Genomic DNA, 9,094 nt, shown 5'->3' with positions numbered 1-9,094 from the left:
AATATATTCTAGATAGCAGACCTCCATCAGATATACAATTTGCAAATATTTCTCCCATTCCATGGATTGTCTTTTCACTTCCTTGATAGTGTCCTTTGAAACAAAAAGCTTTTAATTTTGATGAAATCCAGTCTATCTATTTATTCTTGGGGTTGCTTGTCCATTTAAGAAACTGGCTTCTAGCCCCAAATCATGAAGATTTATAACTACATATTCCTCAAAACATGGCTTTTGAATGAGAGCTTTCCTGGGTTGTAATGGGTGGTGGACATTATTTAATAATGTCTCTTGTCTGTTGATTGATATTTCTCTCCATTGATACTCATGTGCCTGTTTTCCCTCCTGTGGAGCATGCCATGGCCTGTAACAGAGATTTTGGAAATGCTATCTGTCGATACCCTAGCTTTGTTTCAGGGGAGAGTCCTGCTTATATAGTTGAGCTGGTCTTAACCTCACCCACAGTTTCACAAATTGCTCAGGGCCTTTAGAGGTGAGTAGTTGATTATCTTTCTGAGGAACGCTTGTCCAGGAGTCCAGATCATTCTAGGTCTAGAATGGACTTTCTCAGACCCCTCCAGACCAAGAAGACTGCAGGGGTTGGACCTAGTCAAGATGTTCATCTCAGGTCTTAATGGAAAGTAGACATGCTTCAGGGTTTGGGGAGAGTTGTTCAATACAAATTGGTTCCTCTCCAATTTTCTATTATATATATGATTTCTTTCTAGAAAAGTTGAAAGGGTATTTATTTTAGAACAACTTGTCTATTCCTTGCGAATTGTCTGTCTGTGCTTTTAAAAATGTATAAAGGAGAATTCAAGGTCAAATATATTCTTAGCAAAAAGTACAGTTCATGTACCCTTCTGGGTGATCATACCGAATCCTATGAACTATCTTATTATTAAGGTGCTATGCTTTTCCTGATGAGAAAAAAAAAAAAAACCTCAGAAAAATTACAAAGCTTCCCAAGGCCACATATCTAGTGAAGAGAGGAGGGAGCCATTAGAATCCATTTCTGGGGGTAACATCCAACTCTTGATCTCAGTTCAGGCCTTGATCTTAGGGTCGTGAATTGGAGCCCTGTGTTGGGGTCCACTAAAAAAAAAGAAGAAAGAAAGAAAGAAGAAAGAAGAAAGAAAGAAAGAAAGAAAGAAAGAAAGAAAGAAAGAAAGAAAGAAAGAAAGAAAGAAAGAAAGAAAGAAAGGAAGGAAGGAAGGAAGAAAGGAAGAAAGAAAGGAAGAAAGGAAGAAAGAAGGAAACCAATCTAGCAGATATCCTATTGGGTCTTCATATGCTTATTAATCATTTGGATATCTTCTTTTGGGATGGGCTTTTTAAAATATTTCTGCTCATTAATACACTAGGTTGTTTCTCATTTTCTTTGTGATTTATAAGAGTTCTTGATATATTTTGGATGAGTGTTTTGTCAGATACATACATTGAAAAGAATCATTTCTGGTCTGTAGATGGCCTTTGCATTTTAATGAATGGATGCTAGGATCATGACCTGAGCCGAAAGCAGACGCTTAACTGACTGAGCCACCCAGGCGTCCCTTCATATACATTTTAAAATTGGTTTGCCATTTTCTTCACAAATACCTACAGCAATCTTGATCAAAATAATATTAATTTGTTCTCCTAACAAAACTGAGGCTTGCAATCAACGAACATGCTACCTATTTCTCTGTTTACTAGTCTTCTTCAATTTCTCGCAGCAATCCTTTTTAGGGGTCTTGGGTCTGCTTCATTTTTATATATTCATAAGCATTTAATAATTTTGGATGTTACTCTCGATTGCGTTTTACTGATTTCATTTTCTCACTACTAATTGTCCCTGCAGAGAGATACAATAGATTGGGAAATCAACTTATTTAAGGTATAATTTAGGTACAATAGACTGCATGCGTTTTAAAGCATACAGTTAAATGCTATTTGATAGATGTACACACTAATGAAACTTCTGCTACAGTCAAGACACAGGGCATTTCCACTCCCTCACAACCTCCCTTGTGCCCCTTTGTGGTCCATCACTGCCTCTAGCCTCAGACCCAGGGAACCATCAATAGTAGAGATCACTGCAGTTTTAACAACTTCATATAACTGGACATACATATAGATACTCTTTTATGTCTGCCTTCTTTCATACAATGCAGTGCAATGATTTTAATATTCATCCATATTTCAGGGCACCTGGGTGGCTCTGTCGATTAAGCGTCTGTCTTCAGCTCAGGTCCTGATCTCAGCATCTTGGGATCAAGCCCTGCGTGCGGTTCTCTGCTCCCCACGGAGCCTACTTCTCCCTCTCCCTCTGCCGCCCCCCCTGCTTGTGCTCTCTCGCTCTATCAAATAAAGAAATAAAATCTTTAAAAAAACAAATTCACCCATATTCCCACATGAACCAGTACTTCATGACATCTTTATTGCTGGGTAGGATTTCAAGTGTTTCGTGTTTGTTTATACATTCATCTGTCACTGGACTTTTGTGTCACTTCCAGTTTGGGGCAATCATAATTGGGGCATAATAATAAAGCTATTACACACATCCACATGCTGATCATTCTGTACACGTATTGTGTAAATACCTAGGATTGGAATGACTGTCCATAGGATTTGTATTTGTTTAATCTTATAAGTAACTGGGAGTTAGCTTTTCAAAGTGGTTGTACTATTTTTCATTCCCACAGCTATATGAGATGTCCAGGTGTTTTATGTGAGATTTCAGACTTTCTGACTTTAGCCATACCAATAGATACGCAATGATATCTCATTGTAGTACTGACTTCTTTCCCTCACGACCAATGAGTTGTGCATCTTTTCATGTGCTAATGAACCCTTCATATATCTTGTTTTGTGAAGTTTCTATTCAAATCTTTTGATCAATTATTGTATTGTGTTGATTATCTTATCAGACTATATGATATCTAATTCTAGAGAACAGTCCTTTGTAGGAGATAAACATACTTCTATATTGTGGCTTCCCTTTAAGTTCTCTTAAGGTTGTCTTTTTTTCGAGAGTTCCCTATAGAAAGGTAAAGATAGATAAGTTCATTTTCGTACCCAAAGAAATAATTCATTGCCTACTTTAAGCTTGCAAAAACATACGGTTGAACATTTTGGAAAATATAAAAAACATTTATTGAATTGGAGGGTATATAAGTTTTTGCTTTTGTAATTTAAACTGTTTCAACGGGTACATTGAGATATAATTTACATGCAAGAAATTGTATATAATTAAAGTCTAAAGTTTAGTACATTTGAACATATACATGCATCACCCAGATAGTGGATATATCTATCACCCCCAAAAGTTTCCTTGTGCTCCAGGCAATTCCTCCCTCACACTCCCACCTCAGGAAACCACTGATTGGCTTTCTGTTACAATAGAATTATTTCCAATTCCTAAGGTTTTATATTTGGAGATATTATCTATGTACATTATTTTGCTTTGGTATTTTTTTGCTCAGAATAATTATCTGAGCACAAAATAAAATCTTTACCCATTTTGTTATGTATGGGAAGAGATTACTCTGCTAAATCAAGTAGTATTCCATGAGCTAGATATGCCACAATTTGTTTTGGTCATTTACCCGTGAATGGATTTGAATGGCAATTAAAAATAGAGTTTCTATCAATAGATTTGTATGAATAGATCTCTCTTTTTTTTCATTTGAGTGGAACGGTGGTGGCCTATGGTAGGGAGAGGTTTAATATTTTGAAGAATGTCGCAGCTGTTGGGGTGCTTGGGTGGCTGAGTCGGTTAAGTGTCTGACATTGATTTTGGCTCAGGTCAAGATCTCATTGGGGTGAGATGAAGCCCCAAATAGGGCTCCATGTTCAGCGGGGAGTCTGCCTGAGATTCTGTCCCTCTGCCTCTCCCTCTGCCCCTCACCCCACTCACTTTCCTCCCTCTCACTCAAAGAAATCCATCTTAAAAAGAAAAAAAAAATTTCCAAACTATTTTATAGAGCAGTTGTAGAATTGAACATTCCTCTCAGCAGTGTATGAGAATTCTAGCTCATACATATCCTTGCCAATACTTGGAATGGAAATTCTTTTCATTTTTGCCATTTTAATTGGCAGATAGTGGTTTAAATTTGCATTTTTCTAATGACTAATGATGTAGATCTTGTCCTGTTCTTATATGCCTTCCATATATATTCTTGGCTGAACTGTCTTTACAAATCTTTTACCCATTTTATGATTTTCTTATTTTAAAGGTTTTATTTATTGATTTGAAAGAGAGAGAGAGCAAGAGCGGGGGTGTGGAGTGGGGTGGGGAGGGCAGAGGGAGAGGAGAAACACACTCCCCTGTCAGTGGGGAGACTGACAGAGGGGGGCGGGGCTAGATCCCAGGACCCTGAGATCATGACCTGAGCCAAAGGCAGCTGCTTCACCAACTGAGCCACCCAGGCACTTTTCTTTTACCCAGTTTTAAATTGGATTGTTTGTCTTCTTCTTATTGTCTTTTGAGAGTTCTGTCAGTGTTCTATTAGGAGATCTTCATCAGATATGTAATTTATCAATATTTCTCCCTATGTGTGACTTGACTTTTCATTCTCTCACCAATGTCTTGTGAAGAACAAAAGTTTTAAATTTTGACTAAGTCCAATGTATCAATTTGTTCTTTCATTAATCACAATTTTGGTATCATATCTAAGAAATCATTGTCCCGGGGCTCCTGGCTGGCTCATTCAGTAAAGTGTCTGCCTTCGACTCAGGTCATGATCCCAGAGTCCTGGGATCTAGCCCAGCATCGGGCTCCTTGCTCAGCAGGGAGCCCACTTCTCCCTCTCCCTCTGTAGCTCCCTTGCTTGTGCTCTCTCTCTGTCAAATAAATAAATAAAATCTTAAAAAAAAAAGAAAAGAAATCATTGTCCAACTTAAGGTTATAAAGATTGTTTTAACGATTTATTTACTAGGGCGCCTGGGTGGCTTGGTTCGTTATGCATCTGACTTTGGCTCAAGTCATGATCCCAGGGTTCTGGGATTGAGCCCCCTGTCGGGCTCCCTGCTCAGCAGGGAGTATACTTCTCCCTCTCCCTCTGCCTGCCCTTCTGCTTGTGTTCTCTCTGTCTCAAATCTTTTTAAACAAAGATTTTATTTATTTAATTTGAGGAAGAGTGACAGAGAGAGAACAAGTGGGGGGCAGAGGGAGAGAGGGTGAGAAATTGAAGCAGACTGCCCACTGGGTGCATAGCCAACTCTGGGCTTGATCCCATAACCCATGAGATCAGGACCTGAATCAAAATCATGAGTCAGATGACCCACCCACTGTGTCATGCAGGTGCTCCTAAAGATTTTTCTACTATGTTTTCTTCTAAAAGTTTTAACATTTTAACGTTTCTACTTTGGCCCTTACTCTCTTTTAGGCTCATTTCTGGATGGTGTGAGTTCTGGATGCAATTTTATCTATTTATTTCTTTTCATATGCACACACATATGTCATATCCATATCCATGTGTTGAAAAGATTACACTTTACCACTTGTTGAAAGATTATACTTTTTAAAAAGATTTATTTATTTATTTTGGGGTCGAGGGGCAGAGAGAGAGAGAGAGAATCCCAAGCAGACTCCCTGATGAGCATGGAGCCAGATGGGCGGCTAGATCCCAGGACCCTGAGATCATGACCTGAGCCAAAATCAAGAGTCAGACATTTCACCAACTGAGCCACCCAGGTGCTCCAAAAGATTATACTAGGTCATTTGCATTCTTATATGAATTTTAAAATCAACTGGTCACTTTCTATCAAAGATACAGGCCGAGGTTTTGAGAGAGATTGAATTGAATCTATTGATCAAATGGGGAAAATTGATGTTTGAACAGTATTGAATCTTATGACCCACGAATAAGGAATTTCTCTTCATTTTCTCTGGCTTCGTTCATTTCTCTGTGAAATATTTTGTGATTTTCAGTCAGATCTATCCCTCAGTATTTCATGCTTCATGCTCTTATTATATGATATCACTTTTCACATTTCAGTTAGGCATTGAGCTCACATAAAACACAGCTGAGTTTTATATACTGATGTTCTATCTTGATACAAACAAATGCATTTCAGATTCCAGCTAGATCTGGCAGTGACCATTTCTTTGGAGATTTGGGTATTTGTCAGGTGAGAAGAATCTTATTCCATTCACTTGGACTTTTCTCAGCAGCCCAAGGAAAAGGAATAACCCAACCCACAGCAAGTTCTGTGGCTGGGCAGATTGTACAGAGTCTAATGGACCAATGCATGTGAAATATTGTGTATGCTCAGTAATAGACTTTCCTTGAGTGTCGCCATTCAGTTGGTAAGGCTGCCAATCTATCTTGTGTTTAGCTGCAATACCACAGTTGTAAAATTTAGAGGCCGATGTTCTCTCTTATTATGTAATTTAGTCTTCAGTCATCTATTCCCACATGAGGTACTGCCAGAAGATTTAGATTGGTGTGCGATGAAATATCCATCAAATACCATGAATTGTGCCCAAGTCTGGTCCGTCTTATTTCTATGTGATCTATTCTAAAATGACACCAACAGCATTTAAACAATAGTAGCAGACTGAGGAAGTTTGGCTGTCTGACTCAGTTGCCTTAGGAGACAATGGCTCTGACTCCAAATCTGAAGTAGGTGTCCACTCCCATCAGTCTGGAAGCCTCAGGTCCTGATTCTGCAACAGAATCTGTAGTCCTTTGTGTCAGCTTCATCCCCCAAACCAAGAGTAAATGATCTCTGGTTTAAGTAAAGATTGGTGTGTGTAGCATATTTATGTTACCTCTTTAGGCACTGAACTTAACATGCTATCATGTAAAGCTTGCTCACCTGTGTGACTCACAAGGTCACATTCCCAGTGGCTCAGGTGACATGTCTCAAAGAAACCAAAGCATCCATTCAGTATTAGGTGTCTCTCCTAAAGTTCACCCTTGATGGGCTAAAATGTGACTCACAAACAGCTTGAAATGTGTTTGATTTATGTTTGTCTAATGGTTTTCTAAAGTCCAATTACCCAAATGACTTTCAGACCAGTGTTTTTTTTTTTTTTTTTTTTTTTTTTTTTCCCAATGCTCTGCCTTTTTGACAGGACCCATGAGTCAATATAAACATAGATTTATTCCAATTTTTTATAACCAACCAATCATTGTGTACATGACATATAATTCTATACATTCCTTATTTTACCCGTTTACTTTCGGGTGTTGAGATATTATGATGCTATTTGCCTCTTCCACTGACATCCTGAATTACAATTCTGCTCTCTGTTTAAAAACAAAACCAAAAACAAGAAAAGCTGCTTTACCTGCTTATTCATCAAAGTCATCATAGGATGTGTTTAAATCTGCATCTTTGTGAACATCATTACTTTTTAAAGATTTTATTTATTCTTGAGAGAGTGAGTGTGAGCTGGGAGAACAGAGGGGAGGGAAAGGTAGAAAGAATCTAAGTAGACTCTGTGCTGAGCACGGAGCCGAATATGGGTCTTGACCCCACCACCACGACATCATGACCTGAGCTAAAACCAAGAGTCAGACACTTAACTGCCTGAGCCACTCAGGCGCCCCTTGGTGATTCTAAGAATAGAAAAGTCGTTTTTGGCTCAAGCCAATAGTGGGTAATCTGTGAATATATGATTACCGATCATGGACTAAATATTTAGTGTCCAATGAATCCAAAATTCTGCTAGAAATGTTTTCCCAAGATTGTGTAATGTTACTACGAGCCAGCTCACCTGTAACTTCCAAAGCCCCCAACCTTTTTCTCCAAGACCTAGGGGATACTGTCACAAACTCAACGCAGCCCCTTCTTGAGGCACCCTTCGAGTGATCTGTTTTATGGCATGACCCAACAGGCAGAGCAACTTTCCAGATTCTTATATGCGTTAAGGGCCTCCTGTTTCTGTTACCAATGCAAGTAAGTGGTTTGCTTTGTTATTTGGCATCTAGAGCCATGATTCGGGTCAGGTTTGTTTCCCCAGAAGTCACTAGGTGCTGTTAAATGCAGTAACTTTTCTCCCACTACACTACACTTGACCCCACTCATGTATTATATTCCCTAAAACTTCACTTTCTGAGTAGATCCTTGACCCTTTCTCTTCAAGGCCAACCCAGGCAGCATTGCTAAGAGTATTATTAATATCATGTGGCTTCAGATGCAAGGATCCCCTATCCTGGCCCTTCCTGACCTTAGAGCAGAACTATCTGCAGTAAGAATGAACATCTCAAACCCTTCTCCCAACATCACTGATCCCTCTCAATCCACACTTACCTGGAGGACATCCACCGTGAGGGCAGCTCCTAGGTCGGAGCTAGGTGTCTGGAGCAGAGCCTCATGGTCACATCCTCCTCCTCGTGGTACTCGTGTATCACGGCAGTATGAACCAACCCCAGTTCATCCTGTGGGGCTCCTCGGCAGGTGCACAGGTTCACCGTGGACGAAGTTACTCTTCCAAACTCCTTGCTCAGCTCAGGCTGCTCCATGCAGAGTTGGATGCTGCTGTATGCATGCCTCAGTTTCCCCGGATTTTTCTGAACTCAACTTGTCCTTATTCTTACCTCCTTTGGCATCCACCTGCTCCACCATTGCCTTGTCCTTCCTGGGGTTATTCTCATCCTCCAAACCTGCTGATTTTCTGTCTCCCATCTGTTCCCTCTCTTTTCTGTTTTCAGTGTGGGCTCAGCTCAGGCTCCTGCAGGAGACACACAGAGAAGGGACCAAGTCAGGTCTCAGCTGCAGTCCCCAGGGCAGATTAACAGGCACCTCAGTCCCTCATGCACTCACAGAAACTGAGCAGGAAGGGACTTTGGAGAATTTGAATAACCACCTTATCATACAAGTGAGGAAGCTGAGACCCAGAGAGATTAAGAGATTTTCCCAAACTCCTTCAACACTCGATGGCACCAGAGCCCCCCCACAGGCCTTGGCTGCGAGCTTTCCTGTGGAGGCTCCTTAACACAGCCTCTAGAAAACCACATCTGAATTTCAGGGGACACCAAAATTAAAAGTTCAGCTTAAAAATAAATAAATAATTTTCAGGAGACTTTGGATCAAATGTTGGTATTTCCACTGTTAAAAACAAGGCCTTTCTGGGGTGCCTGGCTGGCTCAGTCACTATGCGTCT

This window comes from Mirounga angustirostris, unplaced genomic scaffold, assembly GCF_029215605.1.
Source record: "Mirounga angustirostris isolate CCGP_5_RB_7025 unplaced genomic scaffold, mMirAng1.0.hap1 SCAF_4, whole genome shotgun sequence".
NCBI lineage: Eukaryota > Metazoa > Chordata > Mammalia > Carnivora > Phocidae > Mirounga > Mirounga angustirostris.
The sequence above is the reverse complement of the archived record's forward strand: the minus strand, read 5'-3'. Positions refer to the sequence as shown.